Source organism: Dipodomys merriami, unplaced genomic scaffold, assembly GCF_024711535.1.
Source record: "Dipodomys merriami isolate MVZ:Mamm:240054 unplaced genomic scaffold, mDipMer1.0.p SCAF_106, whole genome shotgun sequence".
Lineage (NCBI taxonomy): Eukaryota > Metazoa > Chordata > Mammalia > Rodentia > Heteromyidae > Dipodomys > Dipodomys merriami.
The window spans coordinates 4,315,830-4,330,774 of NW_027202338.1; the positions used below are offsets into that span (position 1 = coordinate 4,315,830).

Here is a 14,945-nt window from a genome sequence, read left to right on the forward strand (position 1 = left end):
TGGTAAAAAAAAAATGTAAGGGGCTCTGGTACTGTTCATTTTGTTACAATCGGACCTTGTATACTCAACAGACTGGTGTCTTTTGTAAAAAAAAAAAAATCAGTGCAGTCCATCTATTAGTTCTGAGATCCCAATACCAAGCATTGAAAACAACTGACACCCCACAAAATAATATAGAGACACCCTAAATTTTAAGATTAAAATTAGTCCAAAGAAAAAGGAGGGAATGAAAGATTAAAAATTAGAGTTACATTTTACAATTGCTAACTGCTGATTTTGCTTCAGTAAACTTGCTTGCGCTAGCACTCACCCTTCCCCTCCGTTAAAATAAGTAAAAAGTTTCAGAGTCCAGATGCCGGCCATGGGACAAGGTCTGTAGTTGTAGATAAAGAACAAACGAGTATGTTCTTCTAAGTTCCTGTTTAGAAATTCCCCAAATGGGACCCAAGATAAGGACCATCTGGCGAGTCCAGCAAACTAGGTCAAATGTCAACCAATCACAAGCCTGTAACTATGTGAACTCCCCTCCAGGGTGACCGCTCCCCCTAGATTTGCCCTCAGCCAACCAGTTTACGAGGAGTGTTACAAAATTTCCTGCAAAGCAAAATGATTGCTGGAGTACATGGTGATTTTTAAATTGGGCCAATCCCGGAGCACCTGGTGTCTTATGCTAATCCTGTGGTTTTTGCCTTTAAAAATGCTTGTAACTGCTGCCCGGGGCTCTCTGACTGGCCGGGACAGAGAGTCCGTTTGTGCAAACGCTGAATAAATTCCTCTTGCTTGTTGCATCTGCTGGTTTGGAGTCTTGGATTCTGGGGCACCTTCCCGCAGACGAAAGTATCCCAGAAGTCTGGGGTCTTTCACCAGTTTCATATAGATGCTTCTCTCTTTCCCTTTCAGACAGACACTAAAAACTAACAGTAACATAGGCAATGTGATTAGTATTCCTAAAAACTGCTCCTTGGGATGTATTAAAAATTAAAATCTTACCTGTCTTGCACGTTCTGTCTCCTCCGCCGTACTTGCGTGCCTCTGGGTGAAGGGGCCGGGCCTGAACTTTCTCTGCCTTCTTCCCCGCCTCCGGTTGCCAGCAAGTCTCCTGCAATCTCACACCCAGTGTCACCCTCCTGGCTGAGCACGATGCCCCCCAAAAGGCAGGTGATGGAATTAAACCACCCCCAAGCATTGTAAGATTTGGAACCTCACTGAAAATTGGCATTGCTGGATTACCAAATGTTGGGAAATCTACATTCATCAATGTATTAACTGATAGGCCTCTGCAGAAAACTTCCCATTTTGTACTATTTATCCTAATGAGAGCAGAGTACCTGTGCCAGATGAAAGATTTGACTTTCTTTGTCAATTCACAAACCAGTAAGCAAAATTCCCGCCTTTCTAAATGTAGTGGATATTGCTGGTCTTGTGAAAGGAGCTCACAACGGGCAGGGCCTGGGAAATGCCTTTTATCTCATATTAGTGCCTGTGATGGAATCTTTCATCTAACATGTGCTTTTGAAGATGATGATATCACACATGTGGAAGGAAGTGTAGATCCCATCTGAGACATAGAAATAATACATGAAGAACTTCAGCTTAAAGATGAGAAAATGATTGGTCCTATTATAGATAAACTAGAAAAAGTGGCTGTCCGAGGCGGAGATAAAAAACTAAAACCTGAATATGACATAATGTGCAAGGTCAAATCCTGGGATATAGATCAAAAGGAATCTGTTCGTTTCTATCATGATTGGAATGACAAAGAGATTGAAGTGTTGAATAAACACTTATTTTTGACTTCAAAACCAGTGGTCTACTTGGTTAATCTTTCTAAAAAAGACTACATTAGGCAGAAAAACAAATGGCTGATAAAAATTAAAGAGTGGGTGGTCAAGTATGACCCAGGTGCCTTGGCCATTCTTTTTAGTGGGGCCTTGAAGCTCAAGTTGCAAGAATTGAGTGGTGAGGAGAGACAGAAGTATCTGGAAGCAAACATGACACAAAGTGCATTGCCGAAGATCATTAAGGCTGGGTTTGCAGCATTCCAACTGGAATACTTTTTCACTGCAGGCCCAGAAGAAGTGCGTGCATGGACCATCAGGAAATGGACGGAGGCACTGCAGGCTGCAGGAAAGATTCACCAGATTTGGAAAAGGGATTCATTATGGCAGAAGTAATGAAAAACGATGATTTTAAGGAGGAAGGTTCTGAAAATGCAGTCAAGGCTGCTGGAAAGTACAGACAACAAGGCAGAAATTATATTGTTGAAGATGGAGATATTATCTTCTTCAAGTTTAATACACCTCAGCAACCAAAAAAGAAATAATAGTTTTTGCTCAGATAAACATAAAACTTCCAGAAGTCATATGAGTTTTTAAAATTAAAATTTCAGAAGGGGTGAATAAAGTTGGGGAAATGGGCATCTTCTACAAACCAATTATTTTTTATTTGTTTTAAAATTATAAAGTTCAGTGTACCTCCAATGAAATATATGATACTTAATGCGAATAGCTTTGTTTTTCACATGATTAAGACCCTACTCCAAATTATAGAAGCTTTTCAGAAACCATATTATTCTCATGATACTTCATTAATCTCCATCATGTACGCCAAGCCTGACACATTTGACAGTGAGGACAATGTGGCTTGCTCCTTTTTTGAATCTACAGATAATGCATGTTTTACAGTACTCCAGATATCTACACTCAATAAAACATTTGACAAAACAAAAAAAATTAAAAACTTTAAAAGAAGAATTTAAAAGAAAATAGGGTTAATCTGTATAATGTAATTTGGTTTAAATGCTATTCTGCAATTAGATACAAATTGGGAATAACAAGCTTGTTGTGAGATCCTTAGTTTATTAAGTCTGGGTTCTTGGTACAGTGATTCCTACATGTAAAGAAAAATTATGCTATTTGAATCTAAAGGGTTTCTACAAGTTAACTCAGACTACAGAAAAAAAAAGTGTCAAGATTTAATTCCAGATGGCCAGGAGAGAAATGGTTGTTTCCCAGTGGCTCTAGGTTTTAAAAGAGTTAACTTAAATGCAAATTAACAATTTGATTGGCCTTAAAATGAGGACTTGGAAAGAAAAGTTATCCAAAGTATTTGTTTCAAAGCGGAAAAGGGAATATTAGGACTACTTCACATTCACTTGAAGTCGGGCGCTGGTGGTTCACACCTGTAATCCTAGCTGAGATCTGAGGAGCACAGTTCAAAGCCATCCTTGGGCAGGAAATTCCATGAGAGTCTTATTTTCTATAAACTACTCAGAAAAAGCTGGATGTGGCTCTGTGGCTCAAGTGATAAAGCACTAGCTTTGAGCACAGGATCAGTGCCCAGGCCCTGAATTCTGGCTTCACGACTGACAAATAAAAGGGTGGGGGGAGGAGATAGGTGTAGATCACTACAGCCCCAAAGAACAGGTAGCAATGGCATTCTATACCCTTAATTTTGAAAATTTGCTTTTTCCATCCAATACTTCAGCAGCAGATAAACTTTGGAAAGACCTGAAAAAATTGCTTCTTCACCTCAACCAATACACTGAAAGGATGACATTGGTAATAACTAGAGACTCGGAACTGTCAAAGTATGGGGTGGTGGTTATTCCTGTGGGTGCACAGGGTCAGCGGACAACTCTCTATCTACCCTGAAATGAAAACCCAGAAATAAAGAGAAAATGCATCCAATCTCCAGGAACCTCTGGAGAAAACCTTCAAGAGGATGAGGATAACTAAAGGCTCCGGGAGAAAGAGAAAGAACGACCTTTCCCACCTGGGGTCCAGTGAAGAAGCTTTCTCTAGAAGCTTAGAGATGCCAAAAGGACAAGGGAACGGAAGTGAATGCATCATCGTTGTTTATAATGATGATGGTGCTTATTCAGACTGCTGGTGCCTCCTGCTCAGTATAAGCCTCTGTTTGGGGTTTCCTATGCTGGGTAAACTGTTGCACTTAAATTGTACTGTGATATGTAACAACTCAGAAATGGGACCTGTCCAGTGATATAAAGACTGACTTAAAATATTTGGTCAGGTTGGGTGCCAGTGGTTCATGCCTGTCATCCTAGCTACTCAGGATGCTGAGATCTGAGGATAGCAGTTCAAAGCCACCTGGCGGGAAGTGGTGAAAACTTGAAGTGGTGCTGTGGCTCAATTCATAGAGCTCTAGCTTTGAGCTAAAGAGCTCAGGGATAGTGCCCAGACCCAAATTTTAAGACCTATGACAACCCCCCCCAAAAAAAAAAAAGACAATGAATGAAACTTCCTTTTGTATCAAAGAAGGCTCTTCTTTGCAAAATGTTCTAACACAAAGTTTAGTAGGACATGCTGTCAGTTTAAAAGAGGTAAAACTATAACTCAGGATGAAATTGGTCGTCAAGAAGATGAGATTTTAGAGAATGAATTAACTTTGGACCTTGAATTTATAGTTCATTGTGAGTATTCATGTTTCAGCTGTGGAAATGACCTTAGCAACTGCTCATCACTGACAAGACTCTGTTTGCCTCAAGGAAAAAGTGTGGGCATTGGCTGTTCTTTCTTTTGTGGATGAAAGGCAGGTGGTGCTCTAAAGAAAAATTATCTGTGACTGTTATGTTAGGAGAATGGTGCCTGTCTGTCTTAGTAAATTGACCCATCAGAATAAGAGATGCATAAGACAAGATCTCACTCGAAATTGTGATAACTTAATGCTGTTGAATTCATAGGGCTGTAGCTGCAGCTTTATTCTTCCTGTCCCTAGACTTGGGGAATAAAAGTCCCAGCCTCTGGCTGGGCTCAGTCATGGTCACATACCTGCTGTGCCCCCCCAACCCTGTGAGGCATGGAAAGTTGCTTAAAGCCTCAAGCTGCATTTTCTCCTTGTGGAGGCTGCTGGCAGGGAGGGTGTAGAAGTCTGTTTGCCTGGTTTGGACTTTTTCAGCTAGTCCTGACAATGTAACAATTTGTAAAGTGGTTTTGTCTAAATGGGGAAAAGCTAGTTTAGTTTCAGGTGACCCCTTCCCCCAGTCCTCCTTCAACAGAAGGGATTCAAAAGACCCGTTGGTGAAATGCCTTGCTAAACAAGCAAGCATTAGGAAAATGAAGCCCAAATTAGTTTAAAAAAATGGTGTCTTAAATTTTTGTTTAAAACTTCAGAAAATGTATATACAACTGATTTTGATTTTTGCGCGCTTTAAGATCTGTGTGTGTTTTGTATGTGTTTGTGAACATGTTCAAGGGAAGAATCGTCAGCATGCTGTAACAATTGGGTGAGTTTAAATTTAAAATTCAAAAGGTTATGAGGTTTGGACATTAACAAAATTTTTAAAGAATCTTCATAGTGTTTTAAATGACTTTTTAAGGATTCTTTAACTTGAAAAATGAAAATCTGGTATTTGAGAATGCATAAGACTGTTTATACTGTAATCAAGTTATCTGGCTTAACAAAAATGCATTGGCTGTTTGGGATTTAGTTCCCTTGGCTAACGTTTGGGAATAAATATTAGAAATTTAAATGTAAAGGTTAGTTTAACACTGTCAAAAATGTTACTTGTTCTGTCTGTCTCAAACTGTGCATTTCATTTGAGAACCAAGAGATAAGAAAAGGAAAAACTAGAAGCCAACAGAAGACCTATCTTTAGGGGTAATGGGTGAGCAGGCAGAAGTGCAGTTCAGCTGGTCATGCATGGTGGGACAGACTCTTGGGGGGAGACCACAGATGGTGGGACACGCGCTAGGAGGAGTCCACGCATAGTAAAAGAGGGCAAGCTGGCACAAACGCAGTTCATCTAACCCTAAAGAGTCAGATTGGGTGGGTGCCCATTCCATAGGCAGAGCCAAGTGGCCCATCGTTGTTCTGTCCCTTTTCCCTGTAGATAGACCCTGAAAATATGATGGTTAAAATTAGTGATGTGATGATCTGTAGTATTGCTAAAACTGCCCCTTGGACTTAAAAAGAGAGTTAAAAGGTTATTTATATAAGGTGACTTGCTTCCAATGATGTTCTACAAGTAGTATATGTTTTTAAAATCCTTAAAAGTGTTAAGTCTAGCTTCGTGGCATAGTGATGGTGACTGTAATTCTTGCATTAAAGAAAAATTGTCATTTGAGTTTAAAAGTTTTAATGTGTAAAAACAAGCAGTCAAGAGACAATGAGTGACACTTGGCCTCAAGATTTTAAGAGATTTTTAAAAAATGCAAATGAAAACTAAAGTATGAAATATTAAAGGTGATTAATAAGAGGCTTTAAAACATTAGGAATGGAGAGAGGGGACCAAGATGGCGACGGGTCAGTAGGGAAACGCCACAGCTCTCCCCAACCAAAAAGAGAGTTCGAGTTCCAATGCTTAATCTCCCCAAGAGACCGACAACAACAAAAAGACGAACACTCAGAGAAAAGCAGGAGGTGGAAAATAACAAAAAAAGAAAGAGAGGAAAAGGAGAGAATTTCAGAGCAGATAAGAGCGAAGACCCCTCCCCCAACCTTTACTGGCCGCACAGCAGTGTGCCAAGCCGCCGGCCAGCTGGCCTGGCAGGGGCTGCCAGAGCCCTAGAGACACAGGGGGCTGCTTGCAGATCACCCGCGTACAAGCCACCTGAGGTACCGGTTTGCAGAACAGTGGATCTCCAGGAACAGAGAAACCTACCAGCCAAGAGTCTCCACGAGGATCGCATCCCACCCCTCACTGTCCACCCGAGCAGAGAGGCTCCATCCTGCCAAAGCCGACCGGCACCGGCAGCGCGAGAAAGGGACCTGTCAGCAGACCACCTGCACAGAAGCCGCCTGAGGCACTAGACCCACCTGATCAGGATCACAAGGACCCAGCAGGGGCTCGCCCAGGTCCCAGAGGCACAGGGGACTGCCTGCATATCACCCACGCAGAAGCTGCATGAGGCACCGGCGTCAGACCCACCGGATCTCTACAACCCTCGAAGAAGCTGCCTGAGTGTGGACACTGTGGACCTGACAGCTTCGATAGAGGCAGAGACAGAAAAGAATCACACAGAGCCACCACTGCCCAACCCAGCCTGCAACCACCCCAACTGAACTGGGATTGCAACAACTGACGACTTACACCACAAAACCAGCTCCAGGGTGAGTACCCCACAGAGGACAGTGTATCCCTCAAGGGAGACCATAGCTGGAGGGAATGCCCAAATCCTGACCTAGACTCCCTACCCCAACACCCAGATCACAGGACCCACTAAAACTGGGAACTGTCCGAGAGCTCCACCAACCCGTGGAGCACACAGCGCTGGCCAGGCCAGAGCAAGAGGGCCCCTGGAAGGGAGCTTAAATGCCCAATCCAGGAACAGCGCCCCTGGGTCAAGACTACCTACAGTAGAAGAAATTTGAACTGTGTCCTCCAGGCTGCATAACCTAGGTGGTATACACATCAGCACAGGCCTAACGAGTGCGCTCCAGGCTGGGGCCGGAACCAGGCCTGGGGATCCGGCACCTGAACAACACAACCAACTCCTCCCAACTGAAGTACAAAGCTGAGCATACGCCACAACAGAGGGGAGAAAATCAGGAAACAGCACTCCCCGGGAAGCACGCCTGTGACAACAAAAGATCTGGAGGCTCAGGACAAGAGAAGCCCAAACCCCACCAAAACTCCACCCATATACCCTAGGCTGAGAAATGGGGCAACACAGGCTACCAGCACCTAATAGAAAGCAGGAGCTCAGGCTGATAAGGCGGCTCAGCAGTAGAGTGATAGTCTTGGATGTATGAGGCCCTGGATCTGATTCCTCAGCATCACAAAAGCAAAAAGGGTCAGAAGTGGTGCTGTGGCTCAAATGGTAGGGTGCCAGCCTTGAGCTGAAGAGCTGAGGGACAGCACCCAAACCTAGAGTTCAATCCCACAACCAGCCCAAAACAAACAAACAAACAAAAACACATCAGGAGCCCATAGCAGATGCCTGTATTTGGGAGAGTGCATCCAGAGCATCTGATCTTCACAAGAGCACCCCTAGGAGCAAACACAAGCAGTCTAGGCTGCTCAACCCTTCCAAAGGTGGGAATTGCCAGCAATCTACAGCAGAGAGCTAAGAATCCTAAGTAGGTCAGAATAGCAGCTGAAAATAGGCTCCCAACAGAACCCACATCAGGCACAGACTCTCTCTACCAATACAGAATCAGCAACCAAGCAAAGACAGACACACCAAAACAAAATTGCAGAGCAGTCTCCTGAACCCCCATGCGAAAATCACAGAGAAAAATCACAAGGTTTACCACCACCCAGGACAGCAAGCTCACCTCAAAAGCCAGCAGCCACGCAGGGGAGAGCCCCAGTGGGAGCAAAGCAGGAATGGAAGACAAAAGCTACATCCAAGGGTTGCTGGAGGCAATGCCTCAAGAAATAAAGTGAGAAATTGATCAGAAATTGAAAGAGCACAAGGATGAACTATCAAAAGAGATACAGGATATCAAACAAGAGTTGGATGCAAAAATAGAAGCTGCACAAACCTCAATAAGAAGTGAGATAAAGGCCAAATTAGAGGTAATACATACTGAGATCAGTACTCTGAGAACCAACATTGAATCCATAAAGGGATCCATTTCCTCCATGCAAACCACAATAGAAGCCACAGTCAACAGAGTGAATGAAATGGAAAGTAGAGTGTCAGATACAGAAGACAGAATACACCAACTGGACCAAAAAGTGACAGACATGGAAAAATCACTCAAATTAAAGCAAAGGGAAATTCAAGAGCAAGCAGATAATGCCAAGAAACTTAACCTTCGTATAATTGGAGTGGACGTAGGTGAAGAATTCCAGAGCAAGGGAATGCAACACCTATTTAACAAGATAATCAATGAAAATTTTCCCCACCTCAAAAAAGAACATCTTACCTACATCACAGAAGCGTATAGAACACCCAACAAGCAAGATCCAGGAGAAACACTTCTAGACACATTATAGTAAAAATGATAGATCTGAATAATAAGGAAACAATCCTGCAAGCAGCAAAAATGAAGAAGAAGCTATACTACAACGGGAAAAAAATTAGAATCACTGCAGATCTCTCCACACAGACAATGAATGCAAGAAAAGCCTGGAAAGCACCATATGAGCCCTGAAAGTCAATAACGGCCAACCCAGACTGATATATCCGGCAAAGCTAGTATTCACATTCAATGGAGAACTGAAAACTTTTAAGAGCAAAGAAAACTAAATGAATACATAAACAAGCGAGCATTACAAAGAATTTTAAGAGGGGGGCACAACCTGAAGAAAGCAACCAGGAACTGGGACCTGCCCCAGACAGGCATTACTCAAAGTCTAACTGAGCAAGCACAGGAGGAAAGGAAAGAAGAAAAACTTAGGAAAACGGAATGGCAGGGACAACAATGCATCTTTCTATACTTTCTCTTAATATAAATGGGCTGAATTCGCCAATTAAAAGAAAACGAACTGAGGACTGGATCAGAAAACAAGACCCATCCATCTGTTGCCTTCAGGAGACCCACCTCTCAGCCAAACATACAAACAAACTCAGAGTGAAGGGTTGGAAAAGGATCTACGAGTCAAATGCCCCCAGTAAGAAAGCAGGTGTAACAGAACTTAAAAAATGGCAAAGCCTCCCATGCTCCTGGATTGGAAAAATTAACATCTTGAAAATGGCAATACTTCCCAAGGCTATCTACAAATTCCATGCAATACCTATCATAATTCCAACCTCATTCTTCAAGGAAATAGAAGAGGCAATCCAAAAATTCATATGGAACAATAAAAGACCCCGAATAGCAAAAACGCTGCTCAATGTAAAGAACACTGCTGGAGGAATATCAATACCAAATTTTAAACTCTAGTATAAAGCCATAGAAATCAAAGCATCTTGGTATTGGCATAAGAACAGACTTCAGGACCAATGGAATAGAATTGAAAACCCAGAAATGAACCTACAGACCTATAGCCATCTAATCTTCGATAAGGGAGCTAAAACAATAGAATGGAAGAAAGACAGTCTCTTCAGTAAATGGTGCTGGCAAAATTGGTTAACTACATGTAGAAAACTAAAGCTAGATCCTTATATATCACCCTGCACCAGAATCAACTCCAAATGGATCAAAGACCTCGAAGTCAAAGCAGACACTCTGAAAACATTACAGGATGGAATAGGAGAAACCCTAGGTGTCCTTGGCTCAGGCCGAAAATTTTTGAATAGAGACACAGAAACACAACAAATCAAAGAAAGATTGGACAAATGGGATTGCATAAAGTTGCAGAGCTTCTGCATGGCAAATGACATAGCTAGCAAGATCAATACAAAGCCCACAGAATGGGAGAAGATCTTTACTAGCCATACAACGGACAAGGGTCTCATATCGAAAATATACTTGGAACTCAAAAAATTAAACCCCCCAACAACAAATCCTCAAAGAAACAACTGCCCAGTAAATCAGTGGGCGAAAGACTTAAAGAGAAACTTCTCTGAAGAAGAAAGAAGGATGGCCAATAGACACATGAAGAAATGTTCAACATCCCTAGCCATAAAAGAAATGCAAATCAAAACAACATTGAGATATCACCTCACCCCAGTTAGAACGGCAAAAATCAAGAACTCTAACAACAACAGATGCTGGAGGGGATGTGGACAGAAAGGAACCTTACTTCATTGTTGGTGGGAATGTGAACTTGTTGAACCACTTTGGAAAGCAGTATGGAGGTTCTTCAAAAGACTTCACATAGAACTCCCCTATGACCCAGCAATCCCACTTTTGGGCATTTACCCATATGTTTACAAACAAGACCACACTAAAGCTACCAGCACAACTATGTTTATTGCAGCATTATTTACCATAGCTAAGATATGGAACCAATCCAGATGCCCCTCAGTAGATGAATGGATCAAGAAAATGTGGTATATATACACAATGGAATTCTATGCCTCCATCAGAAAGAATGACATTGCCCCATTTGTTAGGAAATGGAAAAACTTGGAAAAAATTATATTAAGTGAAGTAAGCCAGGCCCAAAGAAACATAGGTCCCATGGTTTACACAATGGAATTCTATGCCTCATTCAGAAAGAATGACATTGCCCCATTTGTTAGGAAATTGAAAAACTTGGAAATATTTATATTAAATGAAGTAAGCCAGGCCCAAAGAAACATAGGTCCCATGGTTTCCCTTATTTGCAATATCTAGTATATGTATGAGTCAAGCGGAAAAGGTCAGATAATGTGATGTCAGGAAAATGAACCCTTAGATATGTATTTTAACGTTTTTTTCTTTCATGCATGTGTTTCTAATGCATTTATAAGATTATCTCTTTGTTGCTTTGTATGTCCCTCCCCCACAGTATAAACCCTGCTTTCACTATATTTGATGTCAGTATAACTTGTGGAGGAGATGGGGAAAAACCAGTTGTTTAAGGATACAGGTGGGCCTGTTGCAACAATGAGAAGTACAAGTTGTCATGTCCTAAACGAGCTTTACATTGTCGGTGTGGCGGGGGAAGTGGGGGGGAAGGAGAAGGATTGGGATTGGGGGGGAGGGGGAGGCTGGGAAGGGATGTGAAGGGTAAACAAAGGAGGAGGCTGCAATGCTTTATAAGAAATGTACGCATTATCCTGCCCATGTAATTGTAACCCCTCTGTACAGTATGTTCACAAATACAATAAAATTAAATTAAAAAAAAAAAGAAAGCAGGTGTAGCTATCCTGATATCTGACAAAATAAACTTTTCATTAAAATCAGTATGGAAAGACAAGGACGGACACTACATTTTAATACAGGGAACAATCCAAGAGGAGGATATTGCCATCATCAACTTATATGCCCCAAATATTGGTGCACCCAGATATGTTAAACAAATGCTCTCAAACTTACAGAATTAAATAGATCCCAATACGATAATACTAGGAGACTTTAACACACCACTCTCACCAAAGGAAAGGACTACCAACCAGAGGAGTGGCAAAGAAGCTACCGAATTAAGTGAGGCCATACTTCAAGCGGAATTAACTGATTTCTACCAAGTATTTCACCCTAAAACAACACAGTACACATTCTTCTCAGCAGCCCACGGAACTTTCTCCAAAATAGACCATATCATAGTTCATGCAAGGAACTTAAGCAAATACAAAGGGATCGACATAATCCCCTGTATCCTATCTGACCACAGTAGAATCAAGCTAGCTCTCAATAACAAAGCATACCACAGAAATTTCTCTAATACAAGGAAATTGAACAGCACACTCCTCAGAGAAGAAATAAAGCATTTCCTACAACTCAATGAAAATGAAAACACCTCACAAAGATACTTGTGGGACACAGCAAAAGCAGTCCTGAGGGGCAAATTTATTGCCCTCAGTGCCCACATCAAGAGAATGGCGACAGACCAAGTAAATAATCTCCTGTTGCAATTAAAACAGCTAGAAAAACAAGAAAAAATGTAACGTAAAGTTACTAGATGAAGTCAGATAACCAAATTAAGAGCAGAGATTAACCAATTAGAGAATCAGAAAATCATAACCAAAATAAATTAAACATAAACTGGTTCTTTGAAAAAATAAACAAAATTGATGGCCCATTGGCAAGATTAATTAAACAAAGAAGACAGGAAACCCATATTAACAGGATTAGGGATGTCACGGGAAACATCACAACAAGTACTCAAGATATCCTAACAATTCTAACAGACTACTTTCAAAAGTTATACTCTCTAAAGCAATAAAATCTGGCAGAAATGGATGCATTTTTAGAGAAATACAATTTGCCCAAACAGCATAGAAGAAGTAAACCAATTAAATAAGCCAATATCCTATAACGAGATACAGGAAGGTATCAAAAGTCTTCCAACAAAAAAAACGCCCAGGTCTGGATGGATTCACAGCAGAATTCTATAAGACCTTTAAATAAGAACTAATACCCATACTCCTCAAGCTCTTCAGAGAAACAGAGAAGGAGGGAGCTATACCAAACTCATTCTACGAAGCCAATATCACACTCATCCCCAAACCATGCAAAGACCCAACTAAAAAGGAGAATTACAGGCCAATTTCCTTGATGAACACAGATGCAAAGATCCTTAAGAAGATTCTAGCTAACAGAATCCAGAAACACATAAAAAATTATATACTATGACCAGGTATGCTTCATCCCAGAGACGCAGGGATGGTTTAACATATGTAAGTCAATAAATGTAATCCAACACATCAACAGAGCCAAGATCAACAATCACATGATTATCGCCACAGATGCAGAAAAGGCCTTTGATAAAATTCAACATTCATTCATGCTAAAAGCTCTGGAGAAAATAGGAATAGAAGGAACATTTCTAAAAACAATAAAAGCCATTTATGACAGACCAATAGCCAATATTATACTTAATGGGGAAAAGCTACAACCAATTCTCCTAAAATCAGGAACCAGGCAAGGATGCCCACTGTCTCCACTCTGAAAGACCATAGCCCCCTCGGATACTTTCGTCAACGGGAGGGCTCCCCAGAAAACTCAGACTCCAGGCCGGGAGATGCAATAAACATGAGGATTTTATTTGACGTTTGCGCAAACGGACTCTCTGCGTTGGTCAGTCAGAGAGCCCTGAGCAGCGGTTACAAGACTTTTTAAAGGCAAAACCCACAAGATTAAAGCATAACACAAAGCATCTCGTGATTGGTCCATTTAAAGGTCACCATATACACCAACAATCACTTTGCCATGTGGGAAATTTTGTAACCCTCTTTGTAAAATGACTGGCCCATGGTTGGTTTAAGGGGGGTTTACATGGTTACAGGCCTATGCTTGGTTGACATTTGGCTTAGCTTGTGGTCTTGCCAGGTGGTTGTTCTCTCAAGGTCCTGTCTGGGGAATTTCTAAATGGGAACTGAGGAACACGTACTGTCTGTTCTTTATCTATGACCACTGACCTTGTCCTGGGGCTAGCATCTGGTCCCTCAAACTTCTTAATTCATTTCTGGGAAGGGAAGGGTCAGTGCTAGCATAAGCAAGTTTACAGAAGCACAATCAGAAGTTAGCAAATTAGCCAATTGTAAAATGGATGCAGCCCTAATTTTTCTAATTCTTCACACTCCTCTTCAATATAGTCCTGGAACCCTTAGCCAGGGCAATAAGGCAAGAAAAAGACATTAAAGGGATCCGCATAAGGAAAGAAGAAGTTATACTATCCCTTTTTGCAGACGACATCATACTACACCTTCACGATCCCCAAAACTCCATCCCCTGCCATGCCTACTCCGGTGGAGTCTGCTTAGCATGGGAAGCCTGCTTTCAGGCCTGAGAATGGGGCTTCACCGAGACCTATCTCTGAGAGTGGGACTTCACCAAAGTCTACCTCAGAGAATGGGGCTTCAAAGAGACCTATCTCTGAGAATGGGACTTCGCCGAAGTCTACCTCAGAGAATGGGGCTTCAAAGAGGCTTACCTCCTGGAAAGGCTGGCAAGCCCCTGGGAAAGATGTGTTTCTGTTCCTGTTTTTCTTTTCTTCACTGTATAGGAGTGCCTATTAATCTTTTACTGTTCCTACTGCTCATTGTACTTACTCATGCTCAACGTTCCCTTATTCATGGCTCTTTCTTAAGGGTGTTGACGACTCCAACATCTGATGAGTGTCTTAAAAATATGACTAACTCACCAGAGTTATGTGCTACCCTGAAAGCCCCTCTTATAGAGGCTAGTAGACAAGTCATAAGTAAATACAAAAGTATTGGGGGCTTCATGATGTCACTTCAGCAGAAGGAATTGTTTGTAAGACATTGACAAGAAGCTGTAGGAGTGGCTAGAGCAGAAAGAGGGTATGGCTACTGGGGACTTTCCTTTAATCCTAAAAACATATACAATAGATTCACATAGATATCCTGTAGATAAGAAAGATGTAGAGGGATATTTAGACCAAAAGCTAAATACGATTCCTAAAAGGTTGGTAGATAAAAGATGACAATGGCTTATCAGAGGAAAATGGTGGGATCCTCCCTTATCTAGAGGACCCCAGAGAC

At 41.7% G+C, this 14,945-nt stretch overlaps 1 pseudogene; it reads left to right on the forward strand.

Moving 5' to 3' along the window:
- Window positions 1-1,607: 1,607 nt before the first annotated feature.
- LOC138812042 (obg-like ATPase 1 pseudogene) lies at window positions 1,608-2,480 on the forward strand (annotated as a pseudogene).
- Window positions 2,481-14,945: the final 12,465 nt, after the last annotated feature.